Source organism: Palaemon carinicauda, chromosome 21 (genome assembly GCF_036898095.1).
Source record: "Palaemon carinicauda isolate YSFRI2023 chromosome 21, ASM3689809v2, whole genome shotgun sequence".
NCBI classification, from domain to species: domain Eukaryota; kingdom Metazoa; phylum Arthropoda; class Malacostraca; order Decapoda; family Palaemonidae; genus Palaemon; species Palaemon carinicauda.
The window spans coordinates 23,963,238-23,981,700 of NC_090745.1; positions in this window are offsets into that span (position 1 = coordinate 23,963,238).

Sequence of the window (18,463 nt, forward strand, 5' to 3'; positions counted from 1 at the left end):
TAACCAAAATAAGTGACACTCCCTCTAAATAAATAAATGGAAATACATTCTCCACCTATCACCTCTGAGTAAATATATCACTTATACATCCCTGTCCAAGTATCATCTTCATACATCGCTAGACAAATCTTCACACTCCATTTCCAAGCATTTATAAAGTTGATATCTTTCCCTGCACACACATTCGCCCTTAACAGATCATCACTGGACAACTATATCCTTAACACAACTTCTCTATAAATATATATATATCCCTTATATCCGGATAAAGGAGAATTCATCCTCCCTATATCCACCCTAACTTCCCATTCACTTTTTCCCCTCTTTCCGTACTTCAGACAAAAGAAGACACCACCATGATGGCAACACTAGTGGAGACGGAGGAGAGGGGAGGGGGTTTTTCCCTTGGGAACTGAGACTTCGCAGGGGCTGGAGCTCCCCAATCCTTAACCAACTTTATCAGGGGGTCCTCAGGCGGGTTCTCAGACAAGGGGAGATGAACTGAGGAATTGGAAAGAGAAGAGAGGAGACATGACGAGGAGGAAGGGGATAATATGGAAAGGGAAAACCGATATCTAATCATTAGCCATTTTATAAAATACGAAAAACCCAAATTTAGAACGAAGAAATTAATCTTTAAACGATCAAAGTATTTAAATACCGTTAATTTGAGCAAAATGAGAAAAATTAAATAATAAAACAAGATATGTGATATTCAAGTTAACATAACAATGGAAAATGTACGAAAGAAAAAAAAATAAGATATGGATTACACTCTCTAAATTCCTGCGTAATACACTGAATAAACAAGTTTAGACCACCAGAAAACACTGTGTTTTTTGGATGAAAGTCAACTACCTTAAACAGAAATCTCCGACTCTGAAACATAATTGTTCAAGTTACCTTTAAATCCAGGTGTCTGCAAGTTTGCACTGACTATGGGTTTAACAATAAATCAAAACGACAACAACGATGAGGATGAAATGCACAAATATATAAAGGATACTAATTGAGATGGTTACGCCATGAAAATGAGAAAGTAGTACAAAAATGTAGCTTACTAATTAACGTGGAATCATTAACTACAATATATCAATGTAGCCCGAAAGGAATTCTCCTTAAAATCTAAGATAAACCTCTTACCTCTGGAACAAAATTCGTATTAAATCCAGCAATACGAAATTCCCACGACACTAACTATAACAATTCTCACAACGTCCACTAAAACATCATTTCTATTACTTCGGCTACAGAAAAAAAAAAAAACCTTTAAAGCACATGATAACACGACACTTGAAATCTCATTTCATTCATAAAAAAACAAAACTTGTAATAAAATATCCGGAAACTAGAAAGGCCCAACCGTTGTTCCGTCCCTGACATACGACCATTAGATCCCTATTCACTTATCTGATGGCAAGAGGAACGAAGAGACAACGAATAATGACGTCATCACGCTGATAAGAACAAGGAAAAAGGCAATGAAGACATCTCCATGAAGCGACGAAGGAAACAAGACGCCAATAAATACATTGTTGTCATCATCGACGATAAACGGTATCGTAGTCAGCGACAATACCACGAAAGGATAGCCGACAATATCCACATTATAACCATCATCATCCTCGTCGTCGTCAAAGGACTATATGACGAACGGTAATGATGACATTATCATCATCATCATTGTCATCTTGAAGTTCGAGACCGGGGTGAGGGGAGAAGGAAGATGGACGACGCGAGGGGACCCTCCTGATGTAAAAGGAAGGAGCAGGGGAGAGACACGGTGGGGAGGCGGGGGGGGGGGGGGGTTGGAGAGCGGAACGGCGGAAAAGCAACAGAAGAGAAGGGGAAGTGGAGCCGGAAGAGCTGAAGAATATATGATGAGAGGAGATAAGTAAGAAAGACTCGACGAACAGACGCAAACTATAATAACACCAACAGCCTATGTGGTTATAGAAGTAGATGAACGAAGGATGGTTGGTTGATTTACTTGTGGCATTTGGCCATATGATACACCGCTGGGGTTAGGGAGGCCATTCAACGAAAAGGTGCAATGGTAGGGCGGCAAACGTATTATTTGGATATTACTAAATGGAGATTGGAAGATTTGAATGTGATAATAAAACCTTACTAATTATATATGTAAACTTTCTTTCTATCTCTCCTATTCACCCAACAGTCCCATTAAATGAGAGAGAGAGAGAGAGAGAGAGAGAGAGAGAGAGAGAGAGAGAGAGAGAGAGAGAGAGAAATCATAATAAGTCATTAAAAACAATTATAATGCTACACGAAATACAAAGATAAATCATTCCCCACCTTATGATAAGAGTAAATATATTGCAGCATCTGCCAGTGTGACGATCCACAGTGAATTCCACTATGCAAATGGCATTCACTACCCGTAATAACATTAATTTCCCTTCCTCGTTCTTTTCATAATCCCCCCCCCCCAAAAAAAAAAAAAAAAACTTTCCCCGACTTATTTCCATGCAACACAAAACACTGTGATTACCGTGAAAACTTTCAACTGAGGGGAATTAATCACCTATGCAAGGAAGGACGTAAAAAAAAAAAAAAAAAAAAAAAAAAAGTTATTTGTAGTTGTACGTGAACCTCCAGTTGCATTACGGTTTAGCACAATGATATTTAATAACTTATTTTCCTTACTAGTACACACATTGAATATTTTACACGATTTTTTATCCCCTTAAAACTTCAGAAGATTAGAAAAATGAAACCATCGGTTTAACACAATGATAATTAATAACCATACTGTACTTTCCTTAGTAATATACACACACAATATATCAAATGATTTTTTACCCCCTTAATAGTTCGGAGATTAAAAATTTAAAATTTTACTGTTTAATGTTCTCACATTCTTTATTAAACACTAGATAATACAACAATATGATTTCCGATCGACTGATGGATCAAGAAATCATTTTCCAACAATCTTCGAGCAATTTATTTCGAGAAAAGTCTGAGTTCTGACAGTAACTTCCACATGTTAAAATTGATATCCTATTTCAGCCGTAAGATTTTTTCCACATATATAACTAGTTAATGACAGTTTAACAGTCTTTTACAAACATTTGCTTCTGATATGAATATCCATATAGGTTTATCAATTCATAAAAGGCAAAAATGGCAATGTTTCTCTCTCTCTCTCTCTCTCTCTCTCTCTCTCTCTCTCTCTCTCTCTCTCTCTCTCTCTCTCTCTCTCTCCCTCAAATATTCCATAGCAATACTTTACATTAATGTGTGGATTTAAAGAAAATTCTAAATTAGTAAACGAAAACTTATTTTTAGCACATAAAAATTACTAGGAGTGAACATTGCCTATTTCCTCTGTAACTTATAGATATATTAATCTTATTTACACGGTTAGGTGTAGAAAACACACACACACACACACACACACACACACACACATATATATATATATATATATATATATATATAAAAATATATATATATATATATATATATATATATATATATATATATATATATATATATATATATATATATGTGATTGTGTGTGTGTGTACTACAAAAACATTAATACAATTGGCAAACGAGAGAGAGAGAGAGAGAGAGAGAGAGAGAGAGAGAGAGAGAGAGAGAGAGAGAGAGAGAGAGAGAGAGATAATTCTTAGACATTTTCAAAACCCGTCTGACCATCGTTTACTGACGAGGACCCAAAACCCAACAACCAACCCACAGCTGCTCAGGATTCTGTATCAGAAGCCCATTTGCCCATCAATCAAGTCATCCCGGAATCTACGCGTGCATCTTTCGAAACTTTTCGATAAGGGACTTCCGATCACAGATTACCCGGTAGGCAGAGCGAGCTAAAAGCGACCTTACGACCCCTGCTTATAAGGTGGTCTAGATGAAGGAAAACATACGAAAAGGGTAAAGTTTTTTTCTCTCCCTGTCACGATACCCTTTCAAATGGAATACTATTTCCTCTCTATGCAAAATATGTGTCATTTAAATGTCAAACGGGTTAGAATTCCATCGTTTTTACATGAAAATCAATAGCAAATGGCCGTATTGGAACATAAATTACACGTACATACAAGCAATCCGTTTACATTTGTATCCTGCCACGGCGTATAATCTTAATCGTCATTAAACTTATCTTACATCAAAATCAAAACCAAATATAAAAACATAGTTGAGGAGTACACCTCAAACGATGAGTGCGTTATAAATCAAGGAGTAGAAGGAGGAAGAGCAGATACGAGACGAAGAAAAGAAAACACTTTATTACCTCAACCAATGTATCCCTTTTTTATCCTTTTTCTCTCTCTTCCCGATCTCCGCTAACATTCGCCCTCCCATTACTGATAAGACAATGATTGTTCTACAAACTGTTATGGGAGACAATGGGGAGGAAGGAGGGTATAATAGGAAGAGAGAGGAGAATATTATCCTTTACTTTGGAGAAAAAAAAACGGATGTGGCACGCAGAGAGAGAGAGAGAGAGAGAGAGAGAGAGAGAGAGAGAGAGAGAGAGAGAGAGAGAGAGAATAAGGCTCACATTCTCCAGGGATAAAAGACAAGGGATTCCATTACCACTTAATGATTCCTTCATTTTGCATAATCGATTCTTCCATTCCTTGGCCCAGGAACGTTAGGGGGGCCTACTCGTAAGGGTGGAAGGGGAGGGGGGTGTTTCCAACTCTCAGTGTCTTCTCGAAACAGATGAGTAAACATCTTAACCAAAATTAAATCTAGAGGAAAATTTGGATTTAAAAAACATGCAAACAAAACAACCACACAAATTAATATACTGCATGTACAGTATGCAGCAAAACTGGGGATGCTTTTTATTTTTGCTTCGGACAAGCGTTGTTCTTAAGCAGCCAATTATTATTAAATCTTATATAAGTATATATCACCATCACCCCTTTCAGTCGTAAATAGTCCACTGCAGGACACAGGCCTCAGACATGTCCTTCCACTTCAGTCTGTTTATGATCTTTCAACGACAGTCTTCGACGCCCAAATTTTCTTGGCTAGTTGATCTTCTCTTTTTTTCCTCTGTTTCTTTTGCCATCTCTAGGGACCAATTCTGCTATTAATTTTGTTCTTATATTATTTTTTCTTCTATTATATTCCCTACCAACGTCTACTTATTTTTCTTGCACACATTATATATATATATATATATATATATATATATATATATATATATATATATATATATAATATATATATATATAATATGTATATATAATATATATATATATATATATTACATATATATAATAATAATAATAATAATAATAATAATAATAAATCAATTTTCAATATATCAAAAGGATCCTGGGTTATATCACACCAGCCGTAAATTAATTCAGAAATCTCCTAAACTCATTGAACTGGGTATAAATTTCACTATTATTAAAAAAAAAAAAATACAAGAATGATTGAAATACTATTTCTAGCGTTTGCACAGATGAGCTTTGGATATTATAAGCTTCATTATGGTTTATCAAATATAATATTGATAATATACGATAAATCAAGTTGCAAGAAATATTCCCATTCTTTAGAAGTGACAGACAATCATCTCCCATGTATAATAAAGAACAAGAGTCTGGCTATCTATCTACCTATCTACGAGTATATATATATATATATATATATATATATATATATATATATATATATATATATATATACATACATAAATATATATTATATATATTCTTTCTTGTCACGCTGCGCGGCATTGTCGAACATATGCCTACTCGGTTTCTCCCCGTCCTTCGGGTAGAAAGGGACGAAGTAGTCATACCTCGGTGAGAGGGGGTACCCCGAGATGTAATTAGGAAGGGGTGGGGGTGGGTGGGAAGGGTTGAATCTGAGTTTACACATATCTAAATATTTACCCGCCATTTTCGAAGGATCGCGTACGCTAGTTTTATAAGAAATTAGGAAGAAAATAAAAATCTCAAACTGAAACCATTCCGTCTCCATGGACACTGATTTCAGAAGAGATGAATGAAAGAAGTTGCACTTCATTATTCCTTAGTCTTGAGATGATGGACGGGAAGGGAAAACGCAAAGACTTGGAAGCGTCTATGGAAAAGGATAACGGACGAAAGGATGAAGGGATGGGGAGGGGAGGATGGAAAAGAGGACACGTGGATGATGGATGAAGCAACCGAAATGGTGCAGATAGTATTAACGGGGTATGCGAATGATGGATTAAAGGAAAGGGGAATACATACAAGAGTGAAAAGGAGGGACACGATAATGTATTGGCCATTCACAAGGCACCAAAAAAAAAAAAAAAAAATATATAAAATAAGAAGTAATATCCCTGATATAATAAAGAGCAAGTGTCTATCTATCTATCTATCTATCTATCTATATCTATATCTATATCTATATATATATATATATATATATATATATATATATATATATATATATATATATATATATATATATATATATAAATTTTCTGGCAATCTCAGATGCACTACCAGACGTACACTTACTTAGTCCCTCTTCGTGTCTCAGGTAGGGGAAAAGAAATTAGTCATACCCTGACAACTTACGACAACACATGAATTGTCGGAGATAAGAAGGGTCCTTCCCTTCTGTAGAAACTTGATCATAAAAAGTACCTTTGGATTTAAAAAGTGGCATTTGCATTGTCGAAGACAAAAAACGATCCTGTGAGCGGGGGTGCGTGTTCAGCTGTAATTTTTGACGGGTCGCATACAATAGTACAAGAGTATTTGAAGAAATAATTGATGCTTCCTACTGCATAATGGAACGGAACATGCAAACTGATGTATGTAAGGTAGGTACGAAATCTAGTTGGAGAAATGCCAGAATACAGCGAGAAACGGTAGATACCCTTCACTAAGTAATAATCGATTTGAAAGGATAGAAAGGAAAAAAATTGGAAGAACTATAATAAAAAGAAAGAATATATGAAGGAAGGGAAAAGTGATTAACTCTTAACTTTGACCCCAGCAAGAGAAGATAGCAATTTTTTTCCATTCCTCTTGGAGAGAGAGAGAGAGAGAGAGAGAGAGAGAGAGAGAGAGAGAGAGAGAGAGATAGAGAGAGAGAACTGACGGATACAGGATATATTTTGGTGTCGCAGAATTAAAGGTCGAGAGAAATAAACTGTCAAAATGGAAAAGAAATAGAGAAAACACAACTTGTTTCAGCAAGTGACTAAGTTGTTGGGCCTTGTACTTTCTCGATGCAACCCTTAATGGATACCATCAGTGTAAACACTAGGAACTTCCTAAAGGCTTTCCGTACACTTAAGCCTAAGAAGGAGCGAATGAGAGGGAGAGAGAGAGAGAGAGGGAGAGGGACAAAAGGAGACGAGTACTGAACTGTCATCACATACCCAAGTTATAATTACGGACAAGGGGCTTGAATTTTTTCCTCAATCCGGAGATGCGGGTACAAAACAACTACATTCTACAAGAGGAACAGAGAGAGAGAGAGAGAGAGAGAGAGAGAGAGAGAGAGAGAGAGAGAGAGAGAGAGAGAATATTTTCATCTACCTTATATAATAAAGAACAAGTGTCGGGAGATATATATATATATATATATATATATATATATATATATATATATATATATATATATATATATATATACAGTATATTCTTTCCGGCCAAGCTGAGCTCTCCCCGGTCCTCGGAAGGGAGAGAGGAAGTAGTCATGTTTTGGTGAAAAGGGGCAGGGGTGAATGTGTGCGCATACCAATTATGGCTTGTCATGTGCGCTAGCTTATCCCTAACATGGTTCTACTATTATTTTTTAGCGACTTTTTCCCAGTTTCGGCTTTTCCTGACCTTATACCTTTTTCCCCCATCACAGGGTCGGTCCGGTGTTTCCTGCAAGGCTAAACCATACCATTTTTATCTCCTTTTCCTTGTGTTCTCAAGGCCTAGGTTAGAAAAGACCATTAGCCAAAGAAAAAAAAAATACAGAGCAACAAAAATACACATACACACACCGCTCAAAAAACCTCCTTAAACAACGTTATAATGGATGATATCTAATGAGAATTTGAAAAACGACTTGACCTCTCGCTGGTTTTCCATTCATTCATCAAAAATTCTAGGAGTAAAATACACTTGAAATTATTCTCGAACAATAAAAAACTTATATATGATTCAATGGAACATGATAAGCATAAGACTTCAGAAGAAAAAAAGACTTATCATTTCTTCATTATTATGATCATACCCCTATATAATAAAGAGCAAGTGTCTGGCAATATATATATATATATATATATATATATATATATATATATATATATATATATATATATATACAAGGTCACGCGGGGAGAGAGATTAGTCATACTCGGGTAAGAAGACTGTAGTATGCATATCTATATATTTTGCCATCATTTTTGACGGGTAACGTACACTAGTTGATTAAATTAAAGGATTGGTTCCTACAAATAACAGTCTATTGCATTTTATAATATAATTTTCAAAACATTTGCGCATTCAACTTGAAAGGAAATAAAAGTGCTATAATAGGAATTCAAATTGAGAGAGAGAGAGAGAGAGAGAGAGAGAGAGAGAGAGAGAGGCGAAAAACTAATCATTCAGAAAATCCTAAACCTTCCGAGAAGAAGAGATTTATGGAGCGAATTGTAGCGGAAGGAAGAAAGGGGGAGAGAAAGAATCAGTAGGGGAAATGTAATCCTGAAAAGGGGGACATGAACCCCCCCTCCTTAGAATACTACTAAACCCCTTAAAACTCCCTCCTTCCAAAAGTCTTCTAAACAGTTAAAGTCGTCATTGGAACTCACCCCCCCCCCCCTCCATCCCGGCCCTTCAACTTGTAAAGTCAGTCAACCATCCATCAAAGTCCAGAAATATATATGTTTATATTTTGGTGGACAGAAAGGTTCCAAATCACTGGGCAGAAATATCAGGAGATCTCGTGCAGAAGGATATATTTATATCCATTAAACAAATATTGTATAAAAGGGTCTATATATACACATTAAATATATATATATATATATATATATATATATATATATATATATATTTTTATGTACATATATACACACACACACACACACACACATATATATATATATATATATATATATATATACACACACACACATATATATATATATATATATATATATATATATATATATATATATATATATATATATATATATATATATATACCATCACATTTATTGCTTAACAGCCGAGATCCCAATGAAACTCTCTCTCTCTCTCTCTCTCTCTCTCTCTCTCTCTCTCTCTCTCTCTCTCTCTCTCTCTCTCTCTAATGAAACTCTCTCTCTCTCTCTCTCTCTCTCTCTCTCTTTCTATATATATGTACGTATGTGAAGGAGAGTGTACACAAGTTAAGCACAACAGCCCATAGAATCGATAGTCAATGTTACCTAAAAGAAATCTATATACCGTATGTAGGACCAACCAAGGCAACGGTTCCTTTAGGCCTATAAAACCCGAGATTAAATTTACCCCTTAAACCAGTGAATGTCTTGAACTTTCACTATCGTGGTGTATTGAGTTTATGAAAAGGAGTTACGGGGGGGGGGGTTATAAGCCACTAAGGCCTACAAAGTTGGTAAATCCCAACCTGTCCTTACAAAAAAATATTGTATCTTAGAATTGTGGTTGTTGAGGGGATGTCAAGTTAAGATTGAGAGCACTGGGGTTTTTGTTAGTCTCTTTGATGTGGTTGTTAAAGAAACAGTTTATCAAGGAAACTGTGTTCATAACAAACGGAAAAATTTTATAATAATAATTCAGTAATCAAATAGGACAAGTGCGTAAACGTACATATATACAGACAATTAATCAACTTATAAAGATGTATATACACACATACATGTATGTATATATATATATTCAAATAAGCCATATATATTTTTGATATATTAATGTCTGGATTCTCTTAACAACCTCGGGATCACAGACCCAGGCGAAATCTCACAAAGACATTAATATATTAAAAATATATATGGCTTATTTGAATATGAAAAACACGTAAAAATGTGCAAAATTTATCATATATATATATATGTATATATATATATATATATATATATATATATATATATATATATATATATATATATGTGAGTGTGTGTGTGTGTGAGTGTGAATGATTGATTGCACGTTACCTGACATCACAATTTCAAGGATCACTGCCGCAGAGAGAGAGAGAGAGAGAGAGAGAGAGAGAGAGAGAGAGAGAGAGAGAGAGAGAGAGAGATAATCTGCATTCTATGTAAAATGCAAATGAACACCGAGTGACATTTGGCACAGCCTTTGGGAAAACGAAGGTGCAGCTAAATAAATGATATAGTCACAAACAAAAAGAAAGAAAATTAAGAGGAAGATGAAAGAAATAGAAGACAACGATTGGGCAAGATGGAAGATGATTCTCACGAGTGCTAATCCATCAAGTATCCAGCCACTGCGATTGGGATGTATTGTCGAACCAACAATTTGACCCCCTTCCCTACCCAACTCCTCGGGAGGAGGAGGGGAACAGTCCCTTTACTCCCCTAACCCCTCCCCTCAGATCCCTTAATGGAGGAGGAATACGCCCTCTCATCTACTTTCCCTACCCCTCCTCACCACAACACAACAGAGCAAAAGGGAAGGGGGTATGGCACCCACTATCCCCTACCCCAAATATTTCTGGGGGAGGGTCACCTACCATTCCCCCCTTCCTTCTTCCTGCGTCTTTCTCCCTTCTCGCCATCTAGAGATGCATTGTGGGACTTTATCCATCACCTTACTGTCACTGGGGCTATTGTGTCTCAGCCCCCAAAAGGGACCTTAGGCCTAAAGGTGTAATGAGGTTCCTATTTTCTCGGCGAAAATACTTACTGCCTTCACTTAATTACTGGCGAATTCGCCAAGGCTGTCATATTTCATATAGAGTAGTATATGGTTGCCAAGTGGTTATTTGTGACGTTTTGAACAACCCTGTGCTTTATTGCTTTTTATTTTCTTAATCCTTCTTTATTTATTATCCGTTATTATTGCTGATGGTGGTTATTTTAACTTTGTTACTAATTTTATAAATATCTTTTATTCATTATTCGTTACTTCTCATTTAGTTTATTTCCTTTCTTCACTGGGCTATGTTTCCTGCTTTTCAACTAGGGTTGTAGTTTAGCTGCTAGTAGTAGTAGTAGTAGTAGTAGTAGTAGTAGTAGTAGTAGTAGTAGTAGTAGTAGTAGTAGTAATAATATATAATAATGATAATAATATTGATTTTAAAATATTTTATATTAATTATTCATTACTTCTCGATTAGTTTGTTTATTTCCCTATTTCCTTTTCTCACTGGGCTTCTGTTGGAGCCCTTGTGGTTATACCATCTGCTTTTCCAGCTAGAATTGTAGCTTAGCTATTAATAATAAATATAATATCGTTAAATGTTCCATTATTATTTTCAGAACTAAAACTGACATCTAAAAAAAACCGGCTAACGAATATAATCAATGCATCCTCTAAAGTATGGCATGATGCGATCATTGAATGTACTATTATCATTTTCAGAACTAAAAATAACTTTTTATAAATCAATGTACCATCGAAGGAAGTATGGCAAATCAATAAGGAATTACATAAAAAAAGGACATCTGGCTCACTACAGTCCAATCTTGTAAACATGACTATAACAGACCTCGACGCTTGTCCCCAGTAGACAGGGCCCGATAAAGCTGACACTGGGATGCACCGACTCACACACAAACACACACTGCAATCAGGCAGGAAAAGCAGGAGAAGTTTGAAAGGAAATAACTGAAACTGTGCGCCTTTGTGTATTTCTACACCTCATCAGGGCCGGATAAGATTACTAAGGAATAACAACAGTGAGTCACAAGGAGACTTCGTGGTAAGGTAAACATTTTAATCACAAACTGTCAAACAAGATCTGCACGATACATTTCTTTATTTTCATAATAACAATATGATTATTGATATAGGTATCTACAAATAATGCAATAATGCATTTGCATCATATTCATGTTATTTTATTATTGCCTCAACATAATAACTTTATTCCACCGCAACTAAAAAATTAAAATCTTATAAAAAAAACTATTTATTTGCGCAAATAATTATTCCATAAAAATTACACAAAACTTATAAAAACATAAAAACTACTGAAAAAAAAGCTATTTCAGCTATTAATATTCACGAATTATTTATTAAAGATTCATGAAAGTAAAGTCTTCTAGAATTCTTTTCAGCGAAAATCTATTTAATTAAAAACAGAAAATAGTTCGTAACAACTTACTATGTAGTTTATTTAATCCCACCAGTGTCAAAATACATTATACACATGCACATATATGCATATATATATATATACACATATATATACACATATATATATATATATATATATATATATATATATATATACATATATATATATACATATATATATATATATATATATATATACATATATATATATATATATATATATAAATATTATAAATATATATATATATATATATATATATATATATATATATATATATATATATATATATATTTAAAGAGAGAGAGAGAGAGAGAGAGAGAGAGAGAGAGAGAGAGAGAGAGAGAGAGAGAGAGAGAGAGAGAGAGATCCAAACGAAATAAAACAGAAATAAAGAGAATATCTAGATAAGAAAATATAAGAAAAAGGATGGAATCAAATAAAACTCGGTAACATATTATATGTACTTTTTATTGGCTGCTATAACAATCGGGGACAAAGTGTCATTTTTATCAGAGAATATATATTAATTACTTCTTCATTTAAAGAGGAATTAAGGCAGCAACTAATTCTGCTTACACCACTGAGACGACAATTATTGAATAAATTGTCAATAGAGTTTCATACTCATTCCAAAATAAGCCATCTAATACATAGGTCTCTACAAAAATGCTGAAATTTACAAAGCTTATTTACTAACCAATGTAAAGAGTATAAAACTATTAACTAACAAATGTAAAGAACAAAAACTATTTACTAACCAATGAAAAGAGCAAAAAACTATTAACTAACAAATGTAAAGAATAAAAAACTATTTACTAACCAATGTAAATAGTAAAAAACTATTAACTAACAAATGTAAAGAATAAAAAAACTATTTACTAACCAATGTAAATAGTGAAAAACTATTAACTAACAAATGTAATGAGCAAAAAACTATTTACTAACAAATGTAAAGAACAAAAAACTATTAACTATCTAATGTAAAGAACAAAAAACTATTTACTAACCAATGTAAAAAGAATCCCAACTTGAGACAAGCAAACTTCACAAGCCAAATTGAGTGAATAGCGCAGTAACGTGTAAGATTCACTTTGCATTACAAGACCATTACAATTGAGGTAGATGGCTCAGAAGTTACGCTTGGCTGACCAAAGCAATTAATATTCCAATGAGACAAATTGACGCGCCGAGAGAGAGAGAGAGAGAGAGAGAGAGAGAGAGAGAGAGAGAGAGAGAGAGAGAGAGAGAGATTAGAACAATTTTGCATAATTAATTGCATTTTAATCTAATTTATTGCTAGTTAAAGATGCATTTCCTTGCCATGAATGTTAATGAGTTACGTGCTATGTCTTAGACGTCTTTTAAGCATTGGGGAAATCACGTCTGCCTGAACATAAATGTCATACAAAACAAATCTACATTAACAATCATAAATCAACATTAATAAAGCACAATCACATATATACAGGGTATTATATATATATTCAATATTATTCTATTATTTTATGAATATAACGCGATATATATATATATATATATATATATATATATATATATATATATATATATATATAAATCTGCAACAACAAAAGCAATAATTATAACAGTAATTCACTAAAATGACGGTAGAACATAATAATAATAATAATAACAATAATAATTATAATAATAATAATAATAACAACAAACAAATAAATAACTAAACTAGAGGGACGAGCATGAAGTATTAAAACTGTAAATATTATCAATATCAGTATTATTATCACTACACTTATTATCATGATAACTACCATTGTGCTTATCATTATTATTATCATCATTATATGAATGATTAATATCGCTTTTATTATGATTATCGTTAGTACTATTATCATTATGAGCCAAGCAGCAATTCTAGTTCCGAGCCACAGAACCAGAGTACATATAAGTAAAAAATAAACAACAAAAGAGAAATAACAAACAATAACAATGTTTTTACGTAGCATTCGTCACAATAAAACTAACAAATAAACATATCCAACAGCAACAACAACAATAGAAGCAAACCACAATACGAATCACCCCATAATCCAGTTTACATTCAAGACCCCCTTCTGGCGTCAAGGGGAGAAAGTGAATACCAATGTACAGCGCTTGTGAAACTATGTGGACCTAACCTTTGACAAAAACCATTCACAGAGGAAGTGTCACTCTGACCCCCACATGACTGATGACTCTAAACTCCCCCTACTCTCTTTTAAATATGCCCTCCCATGCCCGTCATTCCCTCATCCCAGATGAAACAAACTGAACACCCATTCACGAAACACAATAAGCCATAATTCACAGTTCCCAGCAACACAGTCGCACAGACAAACATCATTAGGGCACATGCCACATCATTCTGATGAGATCATTTCGATGAAATCAGGATTTCACGCCAATTCATGCTTATTATCATTATAAGAAACTGATAAAATCCTTCTTGCTGAGGAGATTTACGAAACATTGAAAAAAAATCCTTACTGAAGAAGTTTACAAGAGAAACACTAAAAAAATCCTCCTTACTGAAGAGGTTTACGAGAGAAACACTAAAAAAAATCCTCCTTACTGAAGAGGTTTACGAGAGGAACACTGAAAAAAAAAAATCCTTACTGAAGAGGTTTACGGGAGAAACTGAAAAAATTCTGTTTTTTTTTTTTTTTTTTTTTTTTGGAAGATGAATGGAAAAAGAATGTACTTGGCATATGAATACTATGTATAATATAAGCAATTTAAGAAGTTTGTCCAGCTATCACTTACAGCTAAAGCTTCACGGTCAAAAGTGGCCCATCTATTAGAAAAATAGTCTATAGTTTAACATGGTTATAATTCTTCTAAGTTCTGTATATCACTTTCTATTATCAAGTACGACTTGTATTATAGAATATTGTATTAAATCAATAAGAGAAGCAGAAGAAAGACAATATAAAACCCTTACTAAATCCATATGCATTTACTCATATTTATCATACTAGATAAGATCATTTACTCTACATTTAGGAATTACAATATTTTTAATGCTAACGACACCATACTTGTTTATTAGGAACAAGAACTTTTTAATATTTTCATGAGACAATAATCACTTATGGAAATAATTTATCGGGTATCTTAACAATTAGAGTCATTACTTATACCAAATTAAAAAGATTTCCTCATGAGCTTTATTTCTTTCATTCTTTAATAAAAACTACATTTACTTAAGAAAAAGTCTTATTGGGTATCCTAACAATTAGTCTCACATAGTTACTGAAAACAAACAAGATTTACTTACTCCAAACAAACCAAGCAGCAATTAAACCACGATTTCAAAACCACAATCACACATCAAACCACAGCTCACAAACGACTCTATTGAACTCCAACCAGTCCATTAACAGCCCGTTAAAACCCTGTAAGCCAAGGGATATCCTTTCTATCTCCGAAATCAACAGAATATCTGAAGAATCCCTCGCGCAATCGCGAAAAACCCCTCTCTTCGGATCCCTTTAAGATTCTCCAAAAATCTTTCCAATCCCTGAAAAATCTCTCCAGTGTCTGTTGACTTCTTATAAGACTTTTAAGTCTCGAATCTCTTAAATCACTGAATACCTCTCGAACCCTTTTTTTCGCTTTCTGAGAGTTGAGACCTTTAAATTATCTCAACAACTTCGGCTAGAGTTACTTCGTATTTGTTGGCTTTGCGCGCTTGAAATAAGAGAGGGACATCTTTTTATTTCATCTATGAGATAGTTATGAAGGATACGAGAGAGAGAGAGAGAGAGAGAGAGAGAGAGAGAGAGAGAGAGAGAGAGAGGAGAGAGAGAGAGAGAGGTAATAATAAGACTTCTTTTAGAAAAATTACTTGAGCTAATAACAAAAGCTGCATTCTTCTATAGAGAATGAAATCAGTATTGTAAAAACGAATAAAACAGAAAGAGAGAGAGAGAGAGAGAGAGAGAGAGAGAGAGAGAGAGAGAGAGGAGAGAGAGAGAGAGAGAGAGTATCAATAAAACAGACATCCCTCCCAGAGGATCTGTCTCTCTCCCAGCTACTCAGAGCCTGACACTGAGACGACTTTTGATGGACAGCTAGCCACAATCTGGTTACTATCATTGAAGACGTTAGATCGAGTGGGACGATTACAATAGCCACATCCCCTCCCAGCATCCAAAGTCTTCTTCATCTGCCAGCCCATCCCCCAACCCTCCTCAAGCCCAAATCATAAATGGCCCTCATAGAAGCGTCCCCTGCTCTTCAGTTTTTCCTCGAGTCGGTGCCAAGCCCAACACCTGATCCTATTCAGAAGTTGCAACGTTAAGAAGCGACCTGACAGCTTACGAGATCACATTGCCGTAAGGGTAAGCAGAGCCAATAACCATTACGGAAAGGAAGCCAAATGCTCAGTTTTCCTTACGAGGACGTTTTCGAGATCTTCCTTGTGGGGAGGGGGGGGGGGGGGGTAATCTTCAGGTGTTAGAAAACGATCACCATGGAGGAATGTATATAATTCTTAGTTTAGAACAGTTATAGCTGGACTCCAGCCACTTATTGGAGCTTTAAACTTTAACGACGGAGGTAAACGTCAAATGCAAACGAAAGTCATAATAGAGTATAAAAGTAAGACTTGAAATACAATGAAAATCTGAATAGACTACTCATCAAAGGTCTTAAGTTACTATATATTTCAAATCACTAACAAATACTATTAGCATTCAATTCACCGAGAATATAACTACCATTAAGGTACAGTTGGACATAAGAGTACCTGGTACTTCTTGCTCCGAAGTGCAATCTGTCACCAATTTTAGTTCGCCGCGAGTAACCGAACAGATAGTGTAGGAAATACGGCAGAGGTAGTTGGAGGAGATAAAAATAGGAACTCGCCACGCAGTAAGGGTTTGGTTGGGTACACTTCAACGCGAGGATTATCAGGAATTGCTCTGTCCAACTGTACATTCCTATGAAAATATATCGCTCTATATACTTCTTTTTTTTTTATAAACCATCTCAGACTGGGCAGCTCCTACCTTTCACAAATACTTTCCCCATTAGTTAATCTGAACTAAGCTAGAATCTAATTTACTCATTAACAATTAGCAATTTGAATCATAATAAACAATTCGTGTTGAAGACTATCTAACCATAACTCTGTACTACATAAATATATCATTTGATTATGGGTTGATTAATTTATATCCCGAGGACGAGAAAAGGTTAGATAGCCTTTAGCTAGTGTACAATCCATTCAAGCATAAGCCGGTACAACAACAACAACAACAACAACAACAACGATAACAACAACAGTTCCACCTAAAATTGATGGTCCTGACTTCTAATTTCTGATTAAAAAAATGTTTAATATGTAAATAAATCAAAACCAAATCAATACATTAAAAAAAGTTCCCATCCCACATTTGAAAAAAGGAACGAAAAAAAATATGATGGATCAAAAACATCCAAATTAAAGCCCAGAAAATTGACACTTGAAATACCGAGAGCGACGGCCCATCAGGCAGAAGAGATAAGAGATGATGGGATATCCCATGGAAATGGGATTCAACTCCAGAGTAGACAGAGTGGAAAGAGGAATAGAAAATAGCTTGATAACGATTGGTAGGGTAGATACGAATTTTCACACATAAACAAACATGTGAATGAAAAACTTGATGAAAAAAATATACTATTGGTTAAATAAAGAAAATTGGGGTCAAAAGTTAAATGTATTAAATCAAATTGAGAAAAATCTATTGATAAAGTAAAAGGATGAATGAGGAAAAAAAGCTATTTATAGAAACTTTTAAAAGGTAATAAAACACGACAAATCAACATTAATAAATAAGATGAAGAAGAAGTATGCAGCAAAATCTCGTGAACAATTCGGAGCACAGAATAAAATTTAGGGGATAATAAATTTCCCTAAAAAATAATAACAAATAACGAAAATGAAAAAAAAAAATCAATTAAACATGACCCAAAGACAAAAAAAATTATAAAAAATCTAAAACATAAAAACATACAAACATAAAATTGCATAACAACCAAAATGACAAAATACATTATAAAGACCCAATAGAATAAGAAAATCTAATGCACAGAAAACATGCAAATCAATATACAGTAAAGAGAAATAAAAGAAAATAAATAAACAGAATAG